This window comes from Triturus cristatus, chromosome 5_2 (genome assembly GCF_964204655.1).
Source record: "Triturus cristatus chromosome 5_2, aTriCri1.1, whole genome shotgun sequence".
Taxonomy (NCBI): Eukaryota; Metazoa; Chordata; class Amphibia; order Caudata; family Salamandridae; genus Triturus; species Triturus cristatus.
Genome location: NC_140588.1, coordinates 574610860 through 574623506, shown reverse-complemented (window position 1 = coordinate 574623506; position 12647 = coordinate 574610860). Strand labels below are relative to the sequence as shown.

The following is a 12647-nucleotide window of genomic DNA, read 5'->3' as shown; positions in this document are numbered from 1 at the left end:
GAGCATCTCCTCCCTGGTGGTCTAGTGGCTAGGATTCGGCACTTTCACCGCCGCGGCCCGGGTTCGATTCCCGGTCAGGGAAGATCCCTTTAAGACGTAGACGTGCGTAATTTGTCCACGCAGCTCAGCTTTTTTTAATCGAAGGTCCTTAAAAAGGCACCCCGACCTATAGACGAAAGCAGAGGAAAGGGGCTGGGTCCCCTGTGTCCCAGGTTGCTTTGCTCCCATTGCCCTCAGCCACCTTCATGCGCACGCAGTCCCCCACCCAGTCAGGTGCTCTATGTGGGCGTAAAGTGCAGTACCAGCTCATCAGAAAGGTAAATTGCTGGAAAACCCGGCTGCGATGTATACATCTACTTTGGAGCACTCTTCTCCCTTGCACTCTTGAATCGGTCATTCGCAATGTATTCTTCCAGCAAGCTGAATAACGAGGTAGGTGTGAGAAGGTGTACCAGCTGTCTTTGAGCTATCAGCGGCCACTAGGTGTCCCTCTTGTGATTTCCCGGGGATCCCGATTGTACAGGAATTCGTCGGTTCAGTAGCACGGGGGAGGGGATGGCCTGTGCTTGGAAGTGACAAACAGTCTGGTGGAATCATGAGTGTTTTTTCAAGTTCTGATTCATATTCGCTGTAGAATAAAATATGCTTTCAGCCCCCATGAGCTTTGTCACTAGGAGAGCAGTGTAGGAACTTTTGCTGTATGGCTCTGGGTTCCCTGGTGGTCTAGTGGTTAGGATTCGGCGCTCTCACCGCCGCGGCCCGGGTTTGATTCCCGGTCAGGGAACAGTCCTTCTTCTGCCCTTGAATGCTTTTCCTTCCCGCAGGTCAGGGCTTCTCAAAATGAATTTGCTTTTCTGACAAACAGTTTGCCTAGCATCCCGCAATCTGGCTCCTAATTTGATTTTCGCAAGGTTCCCTTTGAGTTGGTTTCCTCGGCGGGAGGAAAATCTCTTGTGCAAGGCTCTTGAGGAAGTGAGATTCTGTATTCCGAGGTGCGCTTCTTTTCGTAGGCTTCTGACCACATGGTGTGCGGCAGGAAGTCATCTTTGACAGGGCCGCAGGCTTTGTCTCCAAATGGCATCCCGGACCCACTGCAACCCACCTTTTTGCTGAAACGGAAGTCTGGTTCAGGGTAAGAAAAAGCTGAGCTGCACGTACCGAAAGCAGCAGAGCCCAGCGGCGGAGAGGGTGTGGCCAGGGCTGTCTGATTTGCATAGTGACCAGTGGCATCTTGGGAATGTACAGGCTTTGGAGCCTAACGGGTGCTGCAGGGGTCTGCCTGGCCGGAGAAATGCCTGTCTGGCGCTCCCCTCAGGACACACGTGTCTTCCGTTCGAGCATGGAGGGTGAGGGACATGGGTCACCCTCATATACAGGGGTGTGGGCATGGGCAGGATGGGGCGTGGGGGACCCGTCAGGGCATTGCCCGTTTGGAAGCCCGTTCGGAAGGCAAGAGGAGGCGGAGGCGGAGGCGGGAATCTCTGCTCAATTTTTTCCCGAGGCCTGGGGACAAGCCTTTGCACATTTGATCCAGCCGGGCCTGCATCAGCAGATCCTGCTCCGATGGCAAGGGAGAGCCTGCAGGTGTAAATCAAAGAAAGGGGAGAAATCCGCAAGAGGCGGGTTAACAAATTCCAGTGGCAGGCCCATGTTCCCCAGGAAGCAAGTACTTCCTCCTGCTCCCTTCAGTGGGAAAAGACATAGGAGGTGTATTTCTCTAAGCAGGGGCTCTGCGTAGGTGGCACTGCATTGCTTTGGGAAGCATCCATGCTAAGTGCAGAGTAGCAGCAGACCCCACAGCTGAGACGTGAATTGGGACTGTTAAGGAAGGGCACTGGGAGGGTGAGGAGGGCAGAGGAAAATGCTTTAAAAAAGCATCTGCAAGTTCCTACACACCCGCTGAAAACCCATACCAGGGATGGGGCTCGAACCCATGCGGACAACTGTCCATTGGATCTTAAGTCCAACGCCTTAACCACTCGGCCACCCTGGTGAGACCCTAGGCCATGCCTTACTCAGCTCCCTTTTCATGCTGGCTGCTCCAGCGCAGGCTGTCCAGCAAGAGGTGATTGCAGAGTAAAAAGGCTTTTGCAGGAGGATAAAGGTAATTGCTTATGACAAACACACTGTGTGACACCTAACTTTTCCCCACTCGTACTTTATGGGCAATCTATACAGTGGAGTTAGCTTAGTCACAATAAGGAAGTGAGCAAGGCAGGCTCACAAGAGCATCTCCTCCCTGGTGGTCTAGTGGCTAGGATTCGGCGCTTTCACTGCCGCGGCCCGGGTTCGATTCCCGGTCAGGGAAGATCCCTCTAAGACGTAGACGTGCGTAATTTGTCCACGCAGCTCAGCTTTTTTTAATCGAAGGTCCTTAAAAAGGCACCCCGACCTATAGACGAAAGCAGAGGAAAGGGGCTGGGTCCCCTGTGTCCCAGGTTGCTTTGCTCCCATTGCCCTCAGCCACCTTCATGCGCACGCAGTCCCCCACCCAGTCAGGTGCTCTATGTGGGCGTAAAGTGCAGTACCAGCTCATCAGAAAGGTAAATTGCTGGAAAACCCGGCTGCGATGTATACATCTACTTTGGAGCACTCTTCTCCCTTGCACTCTTGAATCGGTCATTCGCAATGTATTCTTCCAGCAAGCTGAATAACGAGGTAGGTGTGAGAAGGTGTACCAGCTGTCTTTGAGCTATCAGCGGCCACTAGGTGTCCCTCTTGTGATTTCCCGGGGATCCCGATTGTACAGGAATTCGTCGGTTCAGTAGCACGGGGGAGGGGATGGCCTGTGCTTGGAAGTGACAAACAGTCTGGTGGAATCATGAGTGTTTTTTCAAGTTCTGATTCATATTCGCTGTAGAATAAAATATGCTTTCAGCCCCCATGAGCTTTGTCACTAGGAGAGCAGTGTAGGAACTTTTGCTGTATGGCTCTGGGTTCCCTGGTGGTCTAGTGGTTAGGATTCGGCGCTCTCACCGCTGCGGCCCGGGTTCGATTCCCGGTCAGGGAACAGTCCTTCTTCTGCCCTTGAATGCTTTTCCTTCCCGCAGGTCAGGGCTTCTCAAAATGAATTTGCTTTTCTGACAAACAGTTTGCCTAGCATCCCGCAATCTGGCTCCTAATTTGATTTTCGCAAGGTTCCCTTTGAGTTGCTTTCCTCGGCGGGAGGACAATCTCTTGTGCAAGGCTCTTGAGGAAGTGAGATTCTGTATTCCGAGGTGCGCTTCTTTTCGTAGGCTTCTGACCACATGGTGTGCGGCAGGAAGTCATCTTTGACAGGGCCGCAGGCTTTGTCTCCAAATGGCATCCCGGACCCACTGCAACCCACCTTTTTGCTGAAACGGAAGTCTGGTTCAGGGTAAGAAAAAGCTGAGCTGCACGTACCGAAAGCAGCAGAGCCCAGCGGCGGAGAGGGTGTGGCCAGGGCTGTCTGATTTGCATAGTGACCAGTGGCATCTTGGGAATGTACAGGCTTTGGAGCCTAACGGGTGCTGCAGGGGTCTGCCTGGCCGGAGAAATGCCTGTCTGGCGCTCCCCTCAGGACACACGTGTCTTCTGTTCGAGCATGGAGGGTGAGGGACATGGGTCACCCTCATATACAGGGGTGTGGGCATGGGCAGGATGGGGCGTGGGGGACCCGTCAGGGCATTGCCCGTTTGGAAGCCCGTTCGGAAGGCAAGAGGAGGCGGAGGCGGAGGCGGGAATCTCTGCTCAATTTTTTCCCGAGGCCTGGGGACAAGCCTTTGCACATTTGATCCAGCCGGGCCTGCATCAGCAGATCCTGCTCCGATGGCAAGGGAGAGCCTGCAGGTGTAAATCAAAGAAAGGGGAGAAATCCGCAAGAGGCGGGTTAACAAATTCCAGTGGCAGGCCCATGTTCCCCAGGAAGCAAGTACTTCCTCCTGCTCCCTTCAGTGGGAAAAGACATAGGAGGTGTATTTCTCTAAGCAGGGGCTCTGCGTAGGTGGCACTGCATTGCTTTGGGAAGCATCCATGCTAAGTGCAGAGTAGCAGCAGACCCCACAGCTGAGACGTGAATTGGGACTGTTAAGGAAGGGCACTGGGAGGGTGAGGAGGGCAGAGGAAAATGCTTTAAAAAAGCATCTGCAAGTTCCTACACACCCGCTGAAAACCCATACCAGGGATGGGGCTCGAACCCATGCGGACAACTGTCCATTGGATCTTAAGTCCAACGCCTTAACCACTCGGCCACCCTGGTGAGACCCTAGGCCCTGCCTTACTCAGCTCCCTTTTCATGCTGGCTGCTCCAGCGCAGGCTGTCCAGCAAGAGGTGATTGCAGAGTAAAAAGGCTTTTGCAGGAGGATAAAGGTAATTGCTTATGACAAACACACTGTGTGACACCTAACTTTTCCCCACTCGTACTTTATGGGCAATCTATACAGTGGAGTTAGCTTAGTCACAATAAGGAAGTGAGCAAGGCAGGCTCACAAGAGCATCTCCTCCCTGGTGGTCTAGTGGCTAGGATTCGGCGCTTTCACCGCCGCGGCCCGGGTTCGATTCCCGGTCAGGGAAGATCCCTCTAAGACGTAGACGTGCGTAATTTGTCCACGCAGCTCAGCTTTTTTTAATCGAAGGTCCTTAAAAAGGCACCCCGACCTATAGACGAAAGCAGAGGAAAGGGGCTGGGTCCCCTGTGTCCCAGGTTGCTTTGCTCCCATTGCCCTCAGCCACCTTCATGCGCACGCAGTCCCCCACCCAGTCAGGTGCTCTATGTGGGCGTAAAGTGCAGTACCAGCTCATCAGAAAGGTAAATTGCTGGAAAACCCGGCTGCGATGTATACATCTACTTTGGAGCACTCTTCTCCCTTGCACTCTTGAATCGGTCATTCGCAATGTATTCTTCCAGCAAGCTGAATAACGAGGTAGGTGTGAGAAGGTGTACCAGCTGTCTTTGAGCTATCAGCGGCCACTAGGTGTCCCTCTTGTGATTTCCCGGGGATCCCGATTGTACAGGAATTCGTCGGTTCAGTAGCACGGGGGAGGGGATGGCCTGTGCTTGGAAGTGACAAACAGTCTGGTGGAATCATGAGTGTTTTTTCAAGTTCTGATTCATATTCGCTGTAGAATAAAATATGCTTTCAGCCCCCATGAGCTTTGTCACTAGGAGAGCAGTGTAGGAACTTTTGCTGTATGGCTCTGGGTTCCCTGGTGGTCTAGTGGTTAGGATTCGGCGCTCTCACCGCTGCGGCCCGGGTTCGATTCCCGGTCAGGGAACAGTCCTTCTTCTGCCCTTGAATGCTTTTCCTTCCCGCAGGTCAGGGCTTCTCAAAATGAATTTGCTTTTCTGACAAACAGTTTGCCTAGCATCCCGCAATCTGGCTCCTAATTTGATTTTCGCAAGGTTCCCTTTGAGTTGCTTTCCTCGGCGGGAGGAAAATCTCTTGTGCAAGGCTCTTGAGGAAGTGAGATTCTGTATTCCGAGGTGCGCTTCTTTTCGTAGGCTTCTGACCACATGGTGTGCGGCAGGAAGTCATCTTTGACAGGGCCGCAGGCTTTGTCTCCAAATGGCATCCCGGACCCACTGCAACCCACCTTTTTGCTGAAACGGAAGTCTGGTTCAGGGTAAGAAAAAGCTGAGCTGCACGTACCGAAAGCAGCAGAGCCCAGCGGCGGAGAGGGTGTGGCCAGGGCTGTCTGATTTGCATAGTGACCAGTGGCATCTTGGGAATGTACAGGCTTTGGAGCCTAACGGGTGCTGCAGGGGTCTGCCTGGCCGGAGAAATGCCTGTCTGGCGCTCCCCTCAGGACACACGTGTCTTCCGTTCGAGCATGGAGGGTGAGGGACATGGGTCACCCTCATATACAGGGGTGTGGGCATGGGCAGGATGGGGCGTGGGGGACCCGTCAGGGCATTGCCCGTTTGGAAGCCCGTTCGGAAGGCAAGAGGAGGCGGAGGCGGAGGCGGGAATCTCTGCTCAATTTTTTCCCGAGGCCTGGGGACAAGCCTTTGCACATTTGATCCAGCCGGGCCTGCATCAGCAGATCCTGCTCCGATGGCAAGGGAGAGCCTGCAGGTGTAAATCAAAGAAAGGGGAGAAATCCGCAAGAGGCGGGTTAACAAATTCCAGTGGCAGGCCCATGTTCCCCAGGAAGCAAGTACTTCCTCCTGCTCCCTTCAGTGGGAAAAGACATAGGAGGTGTATTTCTCTAAGCAGGGGCTCTGCGTAGGTGGCACTGCATTGCTTTGGGAAGCATCCATGCTAAGTGCAGAGTAGCAGCAGACCCCACAGCTGAGACGTGAATTGGGACTGTTAAGGAAGGGCACTGGGAGGGTGAGGAGGGCAGAGGAAAATGCTTTAAAAAAGCATCTGCAAGTTCCTACACACCCGCTGAAAACCCATACCAGGGATGGGGCTCGAACCCATGCGGACAACTGTCCATTGGATCTTAAGTCCAACGCCTTAACCACTCGGCCACCCTGGTGAGACCCTAGGCCCTGCCTTACTCAGCTCCCTTTTCATGCTGGCTGCTCCAGCGCAGGCTGTCCAGCAAGAGGTGATTGCAGAGTAAAAAGGCTTTTGCAGGAGGATAAAGGTAATTGCTTATGACAAACACACTGTGTGACACCTAACTTTTCCCCACTCGTACTTTATGGGCAATCTATACAGTGGAGTTAGCTTAGTCACAATAAGGAAGTGAGCAAGGCAGGCTCACAAGAGCATCTCCTCCCTGGTGGTCTAGTGGCTAGGATTCGGCGCTTTCACCGCCGCGGCCCGGGTTCGATTCCCGGTCAGGGAAGATCCCTCTAAGACGTAGACGTGCGTAATTTGTCCACGCAGCTCAGCTTTTTTTAATCGAAGGTCCTTAAAAAGGCACCCCGACCTATAGACGAAAGCAGAGGAAAGGGGCTGGGTCCCCTGTGTCCCAGGTTGCTTTGCTCCCATTGCCCTCAGCCACCTTCATGCGCACGCAGTCCCCCACCCAGTCAGGTGCTCTATGTGGGCGTAAAGTGCAGTACCAGCTCATCAGAAAGGTAAATTGCTGGAAAACCCGGCTGCGATGTATACATCTACTTTGGAGCACTCTTCTCCCTTGCACTCTTGAATCGGTCATTCGCAATGTATTCTTCCAGCAAGCTGAATAACGAGGTAGGTGTGAGAAGGTGTACCAGCTGTCTTTGAGCTATCAGCGGCCACTAGGTGTCCCTCTTGTGATTTCCCGGGGATCCCGATTGTACAGGAATTCGTCGGTTCAGTAGCACGGGGGAGGGGATGGCCTGTGCTTGGAAGTGACAAACAGTCTGGTGGAATCATGAGTGTTTTTTCAAGTTCTGATTCATATTCGCTGTAGAATAAAATATGCTTTCAGCCCCCATGAGCTTTGTCACTAGGAGAGCAGTGTAGGAACTTTTGCTGTATGGCTCTGGGTTCCCTGGTGGTCTAGTGGTTAGGATTCGGCGCTCTCACCGCTGCGGCCCGGGTTCGATTCCCGGTCAGGGAACAGTCCTTCTTCTGCCCTTGAATGCTTTTCCTTCCCGCAGGTCAGGGCTTCTCAAAATGAATTTGCTTTTCTGACAAACAGTTTGCCTAGCATCCCGCAATCTGGCTCCTAATTTGATTTTCGCAAGGTTCCCTTTGAGTTGCTTTCCTCGGCGGGAGAAAAATCTCTTGTGCAAGGCTCTTGAGGAAGTGAGATTCTGTATTCCGAGGTGCGCTTCTTTTCGTAGGCTTCTGACCACATGGTGTGCGGCAGGAAGTCATCTTTGACAGGGCCGCAGGCTTTGTCTCCAAATGGCATCCCGGACCCACTGCAACCCACCTTTTTGCTGAAACGGAAGTCTGGTTCAGGGTAAGAAAAAGCTGAGCTGCACGTACCGAAAGCAGCAGAGCCCAGCGGCGGAGAGGGTGTGGCCAGGGCTGTCTGATTTGCATAGTGACCAGTGGCATCTTGGGAATGTACAGGCTTTGGAGCCTAACGGGTGCTGCAGGGGTCTGCCTGGCCGGAGAAATGCCTGTCTGGCGCTCCCCTCAGGACACACGTGTCTTCCGTTCGAGCATGGAGGGTGAGGGACATGGGTCACCCTCATATACAGGGGTGTGGGCATGGGCAGGATGGGGCGTGGGGGACCCGTCAGGGCATTGCCCGTTTGGAAGCCCGTTCGGAAGGCAAGAGGAGGCGGAGGCGGAGGCGGGAATCTCTGCTCAATTTTTTCCCGAGGCCTGGGGACAAGCCTTTGCACATTTGATCCAGCCGGGCCTGCATCAGCAGATCCTGCTCCGATGGCAAGGGAGAGCCTGCAGGTGTAAATCAAAGAAAGGGGAGAAATCCGCAAGAGGCGGGTTAACAAATTCCAGTGGCAGGCCCATGTTCCCCAGGAAGCAAGTACTTCCTCCTGCTCCCTTCAGTGGGAAAAGACATAGGAGGTGTATTTCTCTAAGCAGGGGCTCTGCGTAGGTGGCACTGCATTGCTTTGGGAAGCATCCATGCTAAGTGCAGAGTAGCAGCAGACCCCACAGCTGAGACGTGAATTGGGACTGTTAAGGAAGGGCACTGGGAGGGTGAGGAGGGCAGAGGAAAATGCTTTAAAAAAGCATCTGCAAGTTCCTACACACCCGCTGAAAACCCATACCAGGGATGGGGCTCGAACCCATGCGGACAACTGTCCATTGGATCTTAAGTCCAACGCCTTAACCACTCGGCCACCCTGGTGAGACCCTAGGCCCTGCCTTACTCAGCTCCCTTTTCATGCTGGCTGCTCCAGCGCAGGCTGTCCAGCAAGAGGTGATTGCAGAGTAAAAAGGCTTTTGCAGGAGGATAAAGGTAATTGCTTATGACAAACACACTGTGTGACACCTAACTTTTCCCCACTCGTACTTTATGGGCAATCTATACAGTGGAGTTAGCTTAGTCACAATAAGGAAGTGAGCAAGGCAGGCTCACAAGAGCATCTCCTCCCTGGTGGTCTAGTGGCTAGGATTCGGCGCTTTCACCGCCGCGGCCCGGGTTCGATTCCCGGTCAGGGAAGATCCCTCTAAGACGTAGACGTGCGTAATTTGTCCACGCAGCTCAGCTTTTTTTAATCGAAGGTCCTTAAAAAGGCACCCCGACCTATAGACGAAAGCAGAGGAAAGGGGCTGGGTCCCCTGTGTCCCAGGTTGCTTTGCTCCCATTGCCCTCAGCCACCTTCATGCGCACGCAGTCCCCCACCCAGTCAGGTGCTCTATGTGGGCGTAAAGTGCAGTACCAGCTCATCAGAAAGGTAAATTGCTGGAAAACCCGGCTGCGATGTATACATCTACTTTGGAGCACTCTTCTCCCTTGCACTCTTGAATCGGTCATTCGCAATGTATTCTTCCAGCAAGCTGAATAACGAGGTAGGTGTGAGAAGGTGTACCAGCTGTCTTTGAGCTATCAGCGGCCACTAGGTGTCCCTCTTGTGATTTCCCGGGGATCCCGATTGTACAGGAATTCGTCGGTTCAGTAGCACGGGGGAGGGGATGGCCTGTGCTTGGAAGTGACAAACAGTCTGGTGGAATCATGAGTGTTTTTTCAAGTTCTGATTCATATTCGCTGTAGAATAAAATATGCTTTCAGCCCCCATGAGCTTTGTCACTAGGAGAGCAGTGTAGGAACTTTTGCTGTATGGCTCTGGGTTCCCTGGTGGTCTAGTGGTTAGGATTCGGCGCTCTCACCGCCGCAGCCCGGGTTTGATTCCCGGTCAGGAAACAGTCCTTCTTCTGCCCTTGAATGCTTTTCCTTCCCGCAGGTCAGGGCTTCTCAAAATGAATTTGCTTTTCTGACAAACAGTTTGCCTAGCATCCCGCAATCTGGCTCCTAATTTGATTTTCGCAAGGTTCCCTTTGAGTTGGTTTCCTCGGCGGGAGGAAAATCTCTTGTGCAAGGCTCTTGAGGAAGTGAGATTCTGTATTCCGAGGTGCGCTTCTTTTCGTAGGCTTCTGACCACATGGTGTGCGGCAGGAAGTCATCTTTGACAGGGCCGCAGGCTTTGTCTCCAAATGGCATCCCGGACCCACTGCAACCCACCTTTTTGCTGAAACGGAAGTCTGGTTCAGGGTAAGAAAAAGCTGAGCTGCACGTACCGAAAGCAGCAGAGCCCAGCGGCGGAGAGGGTGTGGCCAGGGCTGTCTGATTTGCATAGTGACCAGTGGCATCTTGGGAATGTACAGGCTTTGGAGCCTAACGGGTGCTGCAGGGGTCTGCCTGGCCGGAGAAATGCCTGTCTGGCGCTCCCCTCAGGACACACGTGTCTTCCGTTCGAGCATGGAGGGTGAGGGACATGGGTCACCCTCATATACAGGGGTGTGGGCATGGGCAGGATGGGGCGTGGGGGACCCGTCAGGGCATTGCCCGTTTGGAAGCCCGTTCGGAAGGCAAGAGGAGGCGGAGGCGGAGGCGGAGGCGGGAATCTCTGCTCAATTTTTTCCCGAGGCCTGGGGACAAGCCTTTGCACATTTGATCCTGCCGGGCCTGCATCAGCAGATCCTGCTCCGATGGCAAGGGAGAGCCTGCAGGTGTAAATCAAAGAAAGGGGAGAAATCCGCAAGAGGCGGGTTAACAAATTCCAGTGGCAGGCCCATGTTCCCCAGGAAGCAAGTACTTCCTCCTGCTCCCTTCAGTGGGAAAAGACATAGGAGGTGTATTTCTCTAAGCAGGGGCTCTGCGTAGGTGGCACTGCATTGCTTTGGGAAGCATCCATGCTAAGTGCAGAGTAGCAGCAGACCCCACAGCTGAGACGTGAATTGGGACTGTTAAGGAAGGGCACTGGGAGGGTGAGGAAGGCAGAGGAAAATGCTTTAAAAAAGCATCTGCAAGTTCCTACACACCCGCTGAAAACCCATACCAGGGATGGGGCTCGAACCCATGCGGACAACTGTCCATTGGATCTTAAGTCCAACGCCTTAACCACTCGGCCACCCTGGTGAGACCCTAGGCCCTGCCTTACTCAGCTCCCTTTTCATGCTGGCTGCTCCAGCGCAGGCTGTCCAGCAAGAGGTGATTGCAGAGTAAAAAGGCTTTTGCAGGAGGATAAAGGTAATTGCTTATGACAAACACACTGTGTGACACCTAACTTTTCCCCACTCGTACTTTATGGGCAATCTATACAGTGGAGTTAGCTTAGTCACAATAAGGAAGTGAGCAAGGCAGGCTCACAAGAGCATCTCCTCCCTGGTGGTCTAGTGGCTAGGATTCGGCGCTTTCACCGCCGCGGCCCGGGTTCGATTCCCGGTCAGGGAAGATCCCTCTAAGACGTAGACGTGCGTAATTTGTCCACGCAGCTAAGCTTTTTTTAATCGAAGGTCCTTAAAAAGGCACCCCGACCTATAGACGAAAGCAGAGGAAAGGGGCTGGGTCCCCTGTGTCCCAGGTTGCTTTGCTCCCATTGCCCTCAGCCACCTACATGCGCACGCAGTCCCCCACCCAGTCAGGTGCTCTATGTGGGCGTAAAGTGCAGTACCAGCTCATCAGAAAGGTAAATTGCTGGAAAACCCGGCTGCGATGTATACATCTACTTTGGAGCACTCTTCTCCCTTGCACTCTTGAATCGGTCATTCGCAATGTATTCTTCCAGCAAGCTGAATAACGAGGTAGGTGTGAGAAGGTGTACCAGCTGTCTTTGAGCTATCAGCGGCCACTAGGTGTCCCTCTTGTGATTTCCCGGGGATCCCGATTGTACAGGAATTCGTCGGTTCAGTAGCACGGGGGAGGGGATGGCCTGTGCTTGGAAGTGACAAACAGTCTGGTGGAATCATGAGTGTTTTTTCAAGTTCTGATTCATATTCGCTGTAGAATAAAATATGCTTTCAGCCCCCATGAGCTTTGTCACTAGGAGAGCAGTGTAGGAACTTTTGCTGTATGGCTGTGGGTTCCCTGGTGGTCTAGTGGTTAGGATTCGGCGCTCTCACCGCCGCGGCCCGGGTTCGATTCCCGGTCAGGAAACAGTCCTTCTTCTGCCCTTGAATGCTTTTCCTTCCCGCAGGTCAGGGCTTCTCAAAATGAATTTGCTTTTCTGACAAACAGTTTGCCTAGCATCCCGCAATCTGGCTCCTAATTTGATTTTCGCAAGGTTCCCTTTGAGTTGCTTTCCTCGGCGGGAGGAAAATCTCTTGTGCAAGGCTCTTGAGGAAGTGAGATTCTGTATTCCGAGGTGCGCTTCTTTTCGTAGGCTTCTGACCACATGGTGTGCGGCAGGAAGTCATCTTTGACAGGGCCGCAGGCTTTGTCTCCAAATGGCATCCCGGACCCACTGCAACCCACCTTTTTGCTGAAACGGAAGTCTGGTTCAGGGTAAGAAAAAGCTGAGCTGCACGTACCGAAAGCAGCAGAGCCCAGCGGCGGAGAGGGTGTGGCCAGGGCTGTCTGATTTGCATAGTGACCAGTGGCATCTTGGGAATGTACAGGCTTTGGAGCCTAACGGGTGCTGCAGGGGTCTGCCTGGCCGGAGAAATGCCTGTCTGGCGCTCCCCTCAGGACACACGTGTCTTCCGTTCGAGCATGGAGGGTGAGGGACATGGGTCACCCTCATATACAGGGGTGTGGGCATGGGCAGGATGGGGCGTGGGGGACCCGTCAGGGCATTGCCCGTTTGGAAGCCCGTTCGGAAGGCAAGAGGAGGCGGAGGCGGAGGCGGGAATCTCTGCTCAATTTTTTCCCGAGGCCTGGGGAC

General features: G+C 53.6%; 4 non-coding genes across 4 annotated transcripts; all 4 read left to right on the top strand.

The window, feature by feature from the left end:
* Positions 1 to 4462: 4462 nt before the first annotated feature.
* TRNAE-UUC (transfer RNA glutamic acid (anticodon UUC)) lies at positions 4463 to 4534 on the top strand. The gene has a single exon. It is a non-coding gene; the product is annotated as a tRNA-Glu (tRNA).
* Positions 4535 to 6688: 2154 nt separating this feature from the next.
* TRNAE-UUC (transfer RNA glutamic acid (anticodon UUC)) lies at positions 6689 to 6760 on the top strand. The gene has a single exon. It is a non-coding gene; the product is annotated as a tRNA-Glu (tRNA).
* Positions 6761 to 8914: 2154 nt separating this feature from the next.
* On the top strand, positions 8915 to 8986 carry TRNAE-UUC (transfer RNA glutamic acid (anticodon UUC)). Its single transcript has one exon. It is a non-coding gene; the product is annotated as a tRNA-Glu (tRNA).
* A 2160-nt stretch (positions 8987 to 11146) lies between these two features.
* On the top strand, positions 11147 to 11218 carry TRNAE-UUC (transfer RNA glutamic acid (anticodon UUC)). The gene has a single exon. It is a non-coding gene; the product is annotated as a tRNA-Glu (tRNA).
* Positions 11219 to 12647: the final 1429 nt, after the last annotated feature.